Consider the following 7,924-nt stretch of genomic DNA (forward strand, 5'->3'; position numbering starts at 1 on the left):
AATCATTATGCGTAGCTTCAACAGAGTGAATGAAGCACACTCCTGCGTGAAATATTTCTGTAACCAGACAGGAATTAATTTATGACCATAACAGAATAATTCACAGTATGTGTGTATTTGTTGTACACATGCTGAATGAAAAGGGTGTGGATAAATCACAGGTGGTTAACTGGTCCCGGGCCGGGGAGGGGAAGATAAGCTTTTTTTTTCTTTATTATTCTTCTTTATTATTGGAGTAAAGAAAAAGTTACTGTTTATTGTCTCGTCAATGTGACAGATTTTTGGGTGGCCATTCGTCTGCGATGAGGGAGAGTCTGTAAACATGCCTCTCAGTACACCCCGCTATTGACCGGCTTATTACTGTGAGGCAGCTGCGCTGCAGGTGAGCCAGTGCGCCGCAGGTGAGTCGGCGCTGCAGGTGAGCCAGGGGGCCGCAGGTGAGCCAGTGCGCCGCAGGTGAGCCAGGGCGCCGCAGGTGAGCCCGGGCGCCGCAGGTGAGTCGGCGCTGCAGGTGAGCCAGGGGGCCGCAGGTGAGCCAGTGCGCCGCAGGTGAGTCGGCGCCGTAGGTGAGCCAGGGGGCCGCAGGTGAGTCGGCGCTGCCGGTGCGCCGCAGGTGAGTCGGTGCGCCGCAGGTGAGTCGGTGCGCCGCAGGTGAGTCCGGGGGCCGCAGGTGAGTCAGTGCGCCGCAGGTGAGTCAGTGCAGGGGAAACACTGCGATGGTGGAGAGCAGATCCTGCGGGGAGAGAGACATTCGCACGGACCTGTCTGAGGAAGAGGAGGAGGGGCAGAGGCAGAGAAGAGGGGGGTTTCTGCGCAGAATCTCCTGCCCTGAGGCCCCACCGTTTTGCGCCATACTGCATGTGCACGGCATGTCATGGTTTATATCTTACTCATGGATATGTATGAACAGTGAGCTCCGTAACGTTTGGGACAAAGGCAGTGTGGTGCCTTGAGATGTCGGGGGGGGAGTGCGCTTTAACCACATGGTGAACTGTTTGATTACAAGCAAGTCACGTGTGACCACAAGTTGCCAGCCATTTTAATGAAACTCTTCATTTGTTGCCCGATTTGCAATTTTGTGCTATTAATTGCATAGTTTCAAATGATTTGATTAACTCTGTGGAACTGTCTGCCGTTTGTCATTTAGAGGTTTATGGCACTAGTGCGGATTAGTGCTTCCCTAATTGCTCATACCTGTTGAATGAGACGCTTTCTGCCGGGTGTGTCTTCATTTCTTATGCAGCAGAGATAAAAGCCCAAAGCTGGAACTTTTTCTTTTGTGCACTTTAACTTTGTGTGAATTCATTTGTTTTTTTCCCCTCATGCACCAACCAGTTATAAAAAAAAGGGGGGGGGGGGGGGGGGGGTGGCGTGATACCATTTGCCCCTTTGCATTTTTTGGAATTCAATATTTAATATTATACGTGTTCATGCTTCATAACTCAGGAATGAAAGTGGTGTTGTTTAAAATGCATTTGTTCTGTTTGCTTAAAGTTTACTGTCTGGAGTCCTTTAAGTGGAGAAATGCTTTATCCAGCTGGACAGACATCCTACGGGTGCATTCCTGGCCTGCCTGAGGGCTTGAGTTTAATTATACAGGCAGTGAAAAAATCACATTTTATACTTCCTGTGAATGTGGTTATTATTAGTGCTTAGAGTTGAGTGGCTGGCTAAAAAGACACTTGTGCACTTAGTGCCATCTAGCGAAAGTGTGTGAGAACTGCCAGTCTGTTAACTGTGGGATTACCCACAAGTACCCTTTCATTTCAGTGTAAATTATTACCTCCATTACCACTAGGCGGAGTAAACTTCTACGCGATTGCTCCTGTGCTTTATGTTTATGATTAAGATATTTCACAGTTTTGGCCACATTTGAATGAAAAATGTTTTAGAAGTTATGTCAAATTCTAAGGGTTGTGCCCTCTACTATGTTTCGGTCTATATTTGACCTGGAAGCTTTCTTGTTGCCTGGTTGAGCAGAACAGCTGCAAATATGGATCAGCTTGGGATGGAGTCGGCTTGGCCAGTCAAAACTGAGTAACTGCATTCCTAAAATGGCACCCTCCCCCTCTGTGATCTCTGCATCCTACCCCATTTTATCTTCCCCTCTGAGTAGCTCCGCCCACACTTCCCCCACGAATAGCTCCACCCACACTTCATCTGTGAGTAGCTCCACCCACACTTCATCTGTGAGTAGCTCCACCCACACTTCATCTGCGAGTAGCTCCACCCACACTTCATCTGTGAGTAGCTCCACCCACACATCATCTGTGAGTAGCTCCACCCACACTTCATCTGTGAGTAGCTCCACCCACACATCATCTGTGAATAGCTCCGCCCACGCTTCATCCATGCATAGCTGCGCCCACGCTTCATCCATGCGTAGCTCCACCCACATTCCATCTGCAAGTAGCTCCACCCACACTACATCCACAATTTATTTTTTAATATACTGATAGTGAATTGTTTTATTCAAAGTCGTCAAAAATTGTTTTATGTTTTATATTGGAGTTGATTAGAGAGCCTGGCAAATGGTGTGGGTGCAAGTTTTTGTTTTGACCCAGAACTTGTAGCACTGGGCTGAAACAAAAATCTGCTCCCACTCTGGCCCTTTGGAGACTGGACACACCATGGGTTACACCAGGTGACATGGATGGAATGTCAAAAAAAAACAAAAAAACAAGACTTAGCAGGTGCAACAGTACCCTCCTGGTACGCTACACACTGCGAAAGTCAATATATTTTACAGTTTACAGGGAATCCATACAGGCACAAAGACTACAATAGACTGGAATTTATAGAGAGAAAGATCAATCGCAGTCTGAAATAAACAAGGAGGGCAGAAGCTCTGTCACTGACAAGCACATGACAGCCCAGCAGACAGATGCCATCTGAGGTTTGATTGATGTGTTTGTTCGCAGAAACATTCCACTTGAAAAAGCTGACAATCCTAAATTATGCGCATTTTTGAATTGGCATGCAGCAAATGATGGGCATATTCCTTGAAAACAATTTTTGCAGAAGTATATGCCGTGCATGTTTTTTTTCAGATTTTATTTGTTCTGCAAGGAAAACCAATTGCATCTGATTTAAATCTTTTTTTTTTTATTGCCTACAGTGTTCCTTGAAGCCATAAAACACAACTCAGTCAAATCAAACAATGCCTATTATAGGCTGATTTCAGCAATGTACATGCATTTGTCTCGGATAAAGCAAGTCACATACAGTATATGTTTGTTTTTTACATTTTTTATTTAACCTTTATATAACCAGGAAAAACCCCAATGAGATTGATTGCTTCACCGGCTTGGTATCTGTTGCGTTTATTGTTTTAACATACAGCCCCCCTGCACCCCATTATTTTCTTGTTTTATTTGGTTGTTTTTGTCACTATAAGTGTAAATAATGAAACAGAACTGGCTGCTGCTAATGCTGTTCTCCATGTACAGCCTGCAGAGGGAATATTGTCCGATGATCCACGAGCACCGCTGGCATTTCGTATGAGTTCCAGCTGAGGTCCTGTTCATTCGGGCGCCATGTCGTCTGGTAAGCTCATTACCAGCTCCACGCAGCCAGCTCATATCTGGGATTTTGTTTTTTTTTTACTAATTTATGCCAAAGTATGCCATTCCAGTGAGTCCTCCTGTGAGATTATGTGTGCGCAACAAAAGCACAGAGCCGAATGCCCTCAGCGTGGCACTTCGTAAATGGCATTTGGACTGGCAATTTTCCATAAGGGGGCACGTTCGTGTAAGTAACTTTTAAAGTTTTACACGTTACCCAAGCAGAAAGTTGTACTACATGGTGCTTCTCAGGAGCACAACAGAGCAACGTTCAGGCTTGACCGCAAAACTGCACAACACTGCACAACACTGCACAACACTGCACAACACTGCCACTGGGTTCCAGGAGTCCATGAGCACTGTACTTCTTAACTGGTGCATGAGAAACTACAAGCACACGCACGAGGCATTGCACAGACATTCTGTGAGTTCTGGGACCGCCAAAACAACTCCAAGTATTGCACAGGCAGCAAAACAATGCTTTGTCCATTCCAGCTAACGGAACTAGCCAAAGGATGACAGAGGAGACTGACCATGATGAAACTTAAGCACATAGTTTAAATCTGGCATTTGTTTTGTAATTTGAGTCCCTCTGTTCTAGCCATCTGTCTATAAGCCTACACCACTGCAAAATATTATGATTAGATTAACAATCTGTGCAGGTGCTGTAATTGCAATTTGTATGTTTACTTCCCAGTGCTTACAAAAAAATATGTTTCTGTCCTACACTAAAAACATGTCTGCAGCATGCCTGTGGTGTAATGCACTTGGGGAAAAAGTGACACCTGACTGACCAGCAGGCTCCATCAACCTCTATCCAAGGGATGACAGAACTGCATGTGAGAAAACTGCCCTAGATCTACAGGTGTCTGTATTATTATAAATGGTTCTTTGCACCTATTAAAAAAAAAAAAGATGATTTCAATTACACAGGATCTATGAGGTCCTTCCTATATTCACCAGGCGTCCAGCTCGGACATTTTGATGGGGAAACGTGTTTCCAGCTGTCGTCTGAATGATTCTTAACATGGCGGAATTGAGCCTCTGCTGTTTCCATGGGAATACCCATATGGGTATGGCTGGGGCTAGGCTGGAATAGCAGGGGTAGCTGTTTCCATGGGAATATCCATATTGGTATGGCTGGGGCTAGGCTGGAATAGCAGGGGTAGGAACTGCTGGGAACTGGCCCTCACATTCTTTAAATTAGCATATGCTAATCAGGCGGCGCGTGAAGCGGCTCGTGTCACTGGGGAAGCAACCTGCTGACTGACAGCTGAACATCCAGGGGGATTCTGATAGGAGCCAAGCAGGGGGTTAATTAAAGGTGACACAGCATGGGGGTATAAGTGAGTGGGGTGGGGGCGGTTGGGGTGGGGGGTGGGAGTGGGAGTGGGGGGGGGGGGGGGGAGGGCGGGGCAGTCCGGTGCAATAATCAGAGCAGCTTCCTGAACAATGAAGGAAATTGTCAGTTGCGGAAAGCCACAGACACGGCGGGTGCGGTTTCTGAATGGAAATAAGATTCCTTGTGTGCTTCTGAAGCGCAAGAAGTCGAGCCTCGTTAAAGTGCTCCTGTTCCCCTGCAGAGCTCCCCCACCTCCCCCGAGAAGCTGAATGTGGAAACATTTTTCTTTCCCACCGATGCCTGAAGGTCAGCTGTTGATAAAACAAGCTGCCTACATATGCTCTGTTAATTCCAGGGCCTACACCTCCCACAACCCCCCACGCCCAGTGCACTGGCAGCCATTTTAATAATAGTGAGAATATACCACAGCAACAGGAGGCCCTGTGAGTTGTTTAATTTGATTACGTAAGAAAATCACAGTTGTGTACATGGTTTCCAGCGAGCCGTAGTGCTAACAACACACCTGTACCTGGATTAATGCAAGTGAGGTTTTTCACTTGGAGATGGCTGATATCATACAGGTATGAAGTGGCAGCAAAGGCACCATATGGATCATTTGGTTATATGTTATATAAACGCTTCCTGCTGCAGAGGCTGACATCATTTGTTAAAAAGTATTTTTTTAATCTTCACGTCGCTGAATCGACACGCTGGGGTTTCTGTCTCCTCCCTACCAAGTCAGCTCGGCGGGAAAAAGCGGCGGCCATCTTGAGAGTGTCCTGCCCCCAGCGTGGTGCTGCTTTTTCACGGGATTAATGAGCCGCAGAATCGACGCCTCAATGGGGCCTCGATGGCTTTTCCGAGTTTCCTCCAAATAGTGCCTTATGATGAAGACCCTCCTCCTTAACCATGCTGGGTGTACCGCACCTAACCAGCTGTAATTATGTTAGGTTCGATTTAACACAGCTTGCGCTGCTCTGTGTGAAGGGGAACACAAATTAAAGGTGTGGGACCACTCCTAGTTACAGAGATCAGCGGGGCTTTGCGTCGAGGACGACTGGGATCAATCTCCAGTGCTCTCTAAGGGCTATTACGGGTTCCAGAAACACTCAAAGTCAGAACATGATGTTGAAACCTGGCTCCGGAACAGGAGGGGAGACGCCACGAAACGAAAAAGATTCAGATCTCAAGACGACTCGGTAAAAGAAGTGACCGTACTGTACGTCGCTTTGGATGAAAGCGTCTGCCGAAGAAACGCAATGCGATGCATAGCGATGAACAGAAAGGGGTATGAAGCCGGCCGTGTGGACATCAGCAATCAGCCAAGTAGCTGAGCGTATACGCAGAGCAAAATTACAGGCCTGATTTATGACCACGTCTGCTATGTCACTATGTCAGCGTTTGTTTTACAGCGGTAGAGTAGGTATATATGTATGTATATTGAAATAATTTTTCCCGCGTAGATTTTTAATTATTTTTCTTAAGGAGTGAGAATAGCTTGGGTGCAGGCCCATAGCGAGACCAGACCGCGACTGAACTCCAGCTGAAGGTGCCGGCCGCGGTCTCCTCAACCGAAAAATAAATCGGCACATTTTATTTAAACCACGGCCGAAAATTCATGTGAGATCGGCAATTCATTCTAAATGTATGGCAAAATTACTTTTTAATAAACCTGTCCATCAGATAATTTCTTCAGACTTTTTTGGAGTCTGAAACTAGCCTTTCCAGTTCACATTAATTTTCAGTCTCCCTCATTTTGAATGATATATTTTGTCCCCTATCTGGGAGCTTTGAGGCTGCAGATGGGGAATTTCTGTCTGAGTGGCTTTACTTTTCATTTTCATTTTCTGATTCATTATATTCGACAGCCAGCCTTTTCTGTTGGTTAAAAGAAACTTTTCTTCAGCCACCATGTTGATGAACAAAAACCTATTTTACATGATTCTGTTTCCTGAAGATTTTATAAAAGGGCCCAGGATATTTGGCACATGCCCCAGGAGATGCTTTAGGTCGCGCAAAGCACCTGCATTCTGCCATATATTTAAAAATTTCGAACCTGCTCTGACAACGTATCAGTGCTCTATGAGCCACAGGGTAGCAGTGAGATCGTGGACCAATGGCACGACCGAGCCACCAGGGTCGGCATGTTCACCGTTCACGCCGCTAAGTCTGAGCGTGTAGAAGCAGATGGGGAAGCTTATTTTGCACAGCCCTGAAAGGAATGGATGCCGCTCCATACCCTGGGCGCTCTGAAGCGATATTATTAGCGGCACCAGGCCCCAGTGTTTTGGGCCTTCTGGAACGTTTTACCGGCCCAAATTCAGAGTGGAACCTGACAGGTCCACCCCAGGGAGTGCTAAGGCTGTGTATCAGCTGCATCCAGATATCTCCACTGTCGATGCTGAGGGATAGAATCAGAGAAAGGAGCGGCTAACTGGCTAAATAGGCATCACGGGTGTATATATATATATATATTTGTTTATTGATGCAAATAATAGTTGGCTGGTGACCAGCAAATACCTGTTAGCTTCTATGCACCTACAGCTAGTGAGGACACCGCAACCAACAGGGAGACCTGGAGAAATATAGTCTGTAAAGGAGCTGCACTCTATGACTCTAACGACCTCCGCTGTGCTGCACAGGACAAGCGCAGACTCAGAAAGGAGAGATCTTCCACCAAAAAGGCCCCAACTACACACACAACTACTACCACTCACCCCTGCCCACACTGCACCAAAATATGTGGTTCCAGGATCGGCTTCGTCGCCCACCTGAAGACCCACAAGGACCCTGAAGGAGGACAGTCACACTCGACCCCAAGTGATCGCCGATGATGGCAGCTGGTGAGTGCCGTGGCAGTTCAGCCCTACTACAGAGACGTCAAAGGCCCTCGCACACTGAATCTGCGGCGCAGAAAGACGCACTGGGGGACGCTTGTCTCTGGGAACGCCGCCTGTCAGACGGTGTTTAGGAGACGAACGACGTCCGGGCTCCTGAAGAGCGTGGACGGCGCTGCTGG

The sequence above is a fragment of the Anguilla anguilla genome, chromosome 7, assembly GCF_013347855.1.
Source record: "Anguilla anguilla isolate fAngAng1 chromosome 7, fAngAng1.pri, whole genome shotgun sequence".
Taxonomy (NCBI): Eukaryota; Metazoa; Chordata; class Actinopteri; order Anguilliformes; family Anguillidae; genus Anguilla; species Anguilla anguilla.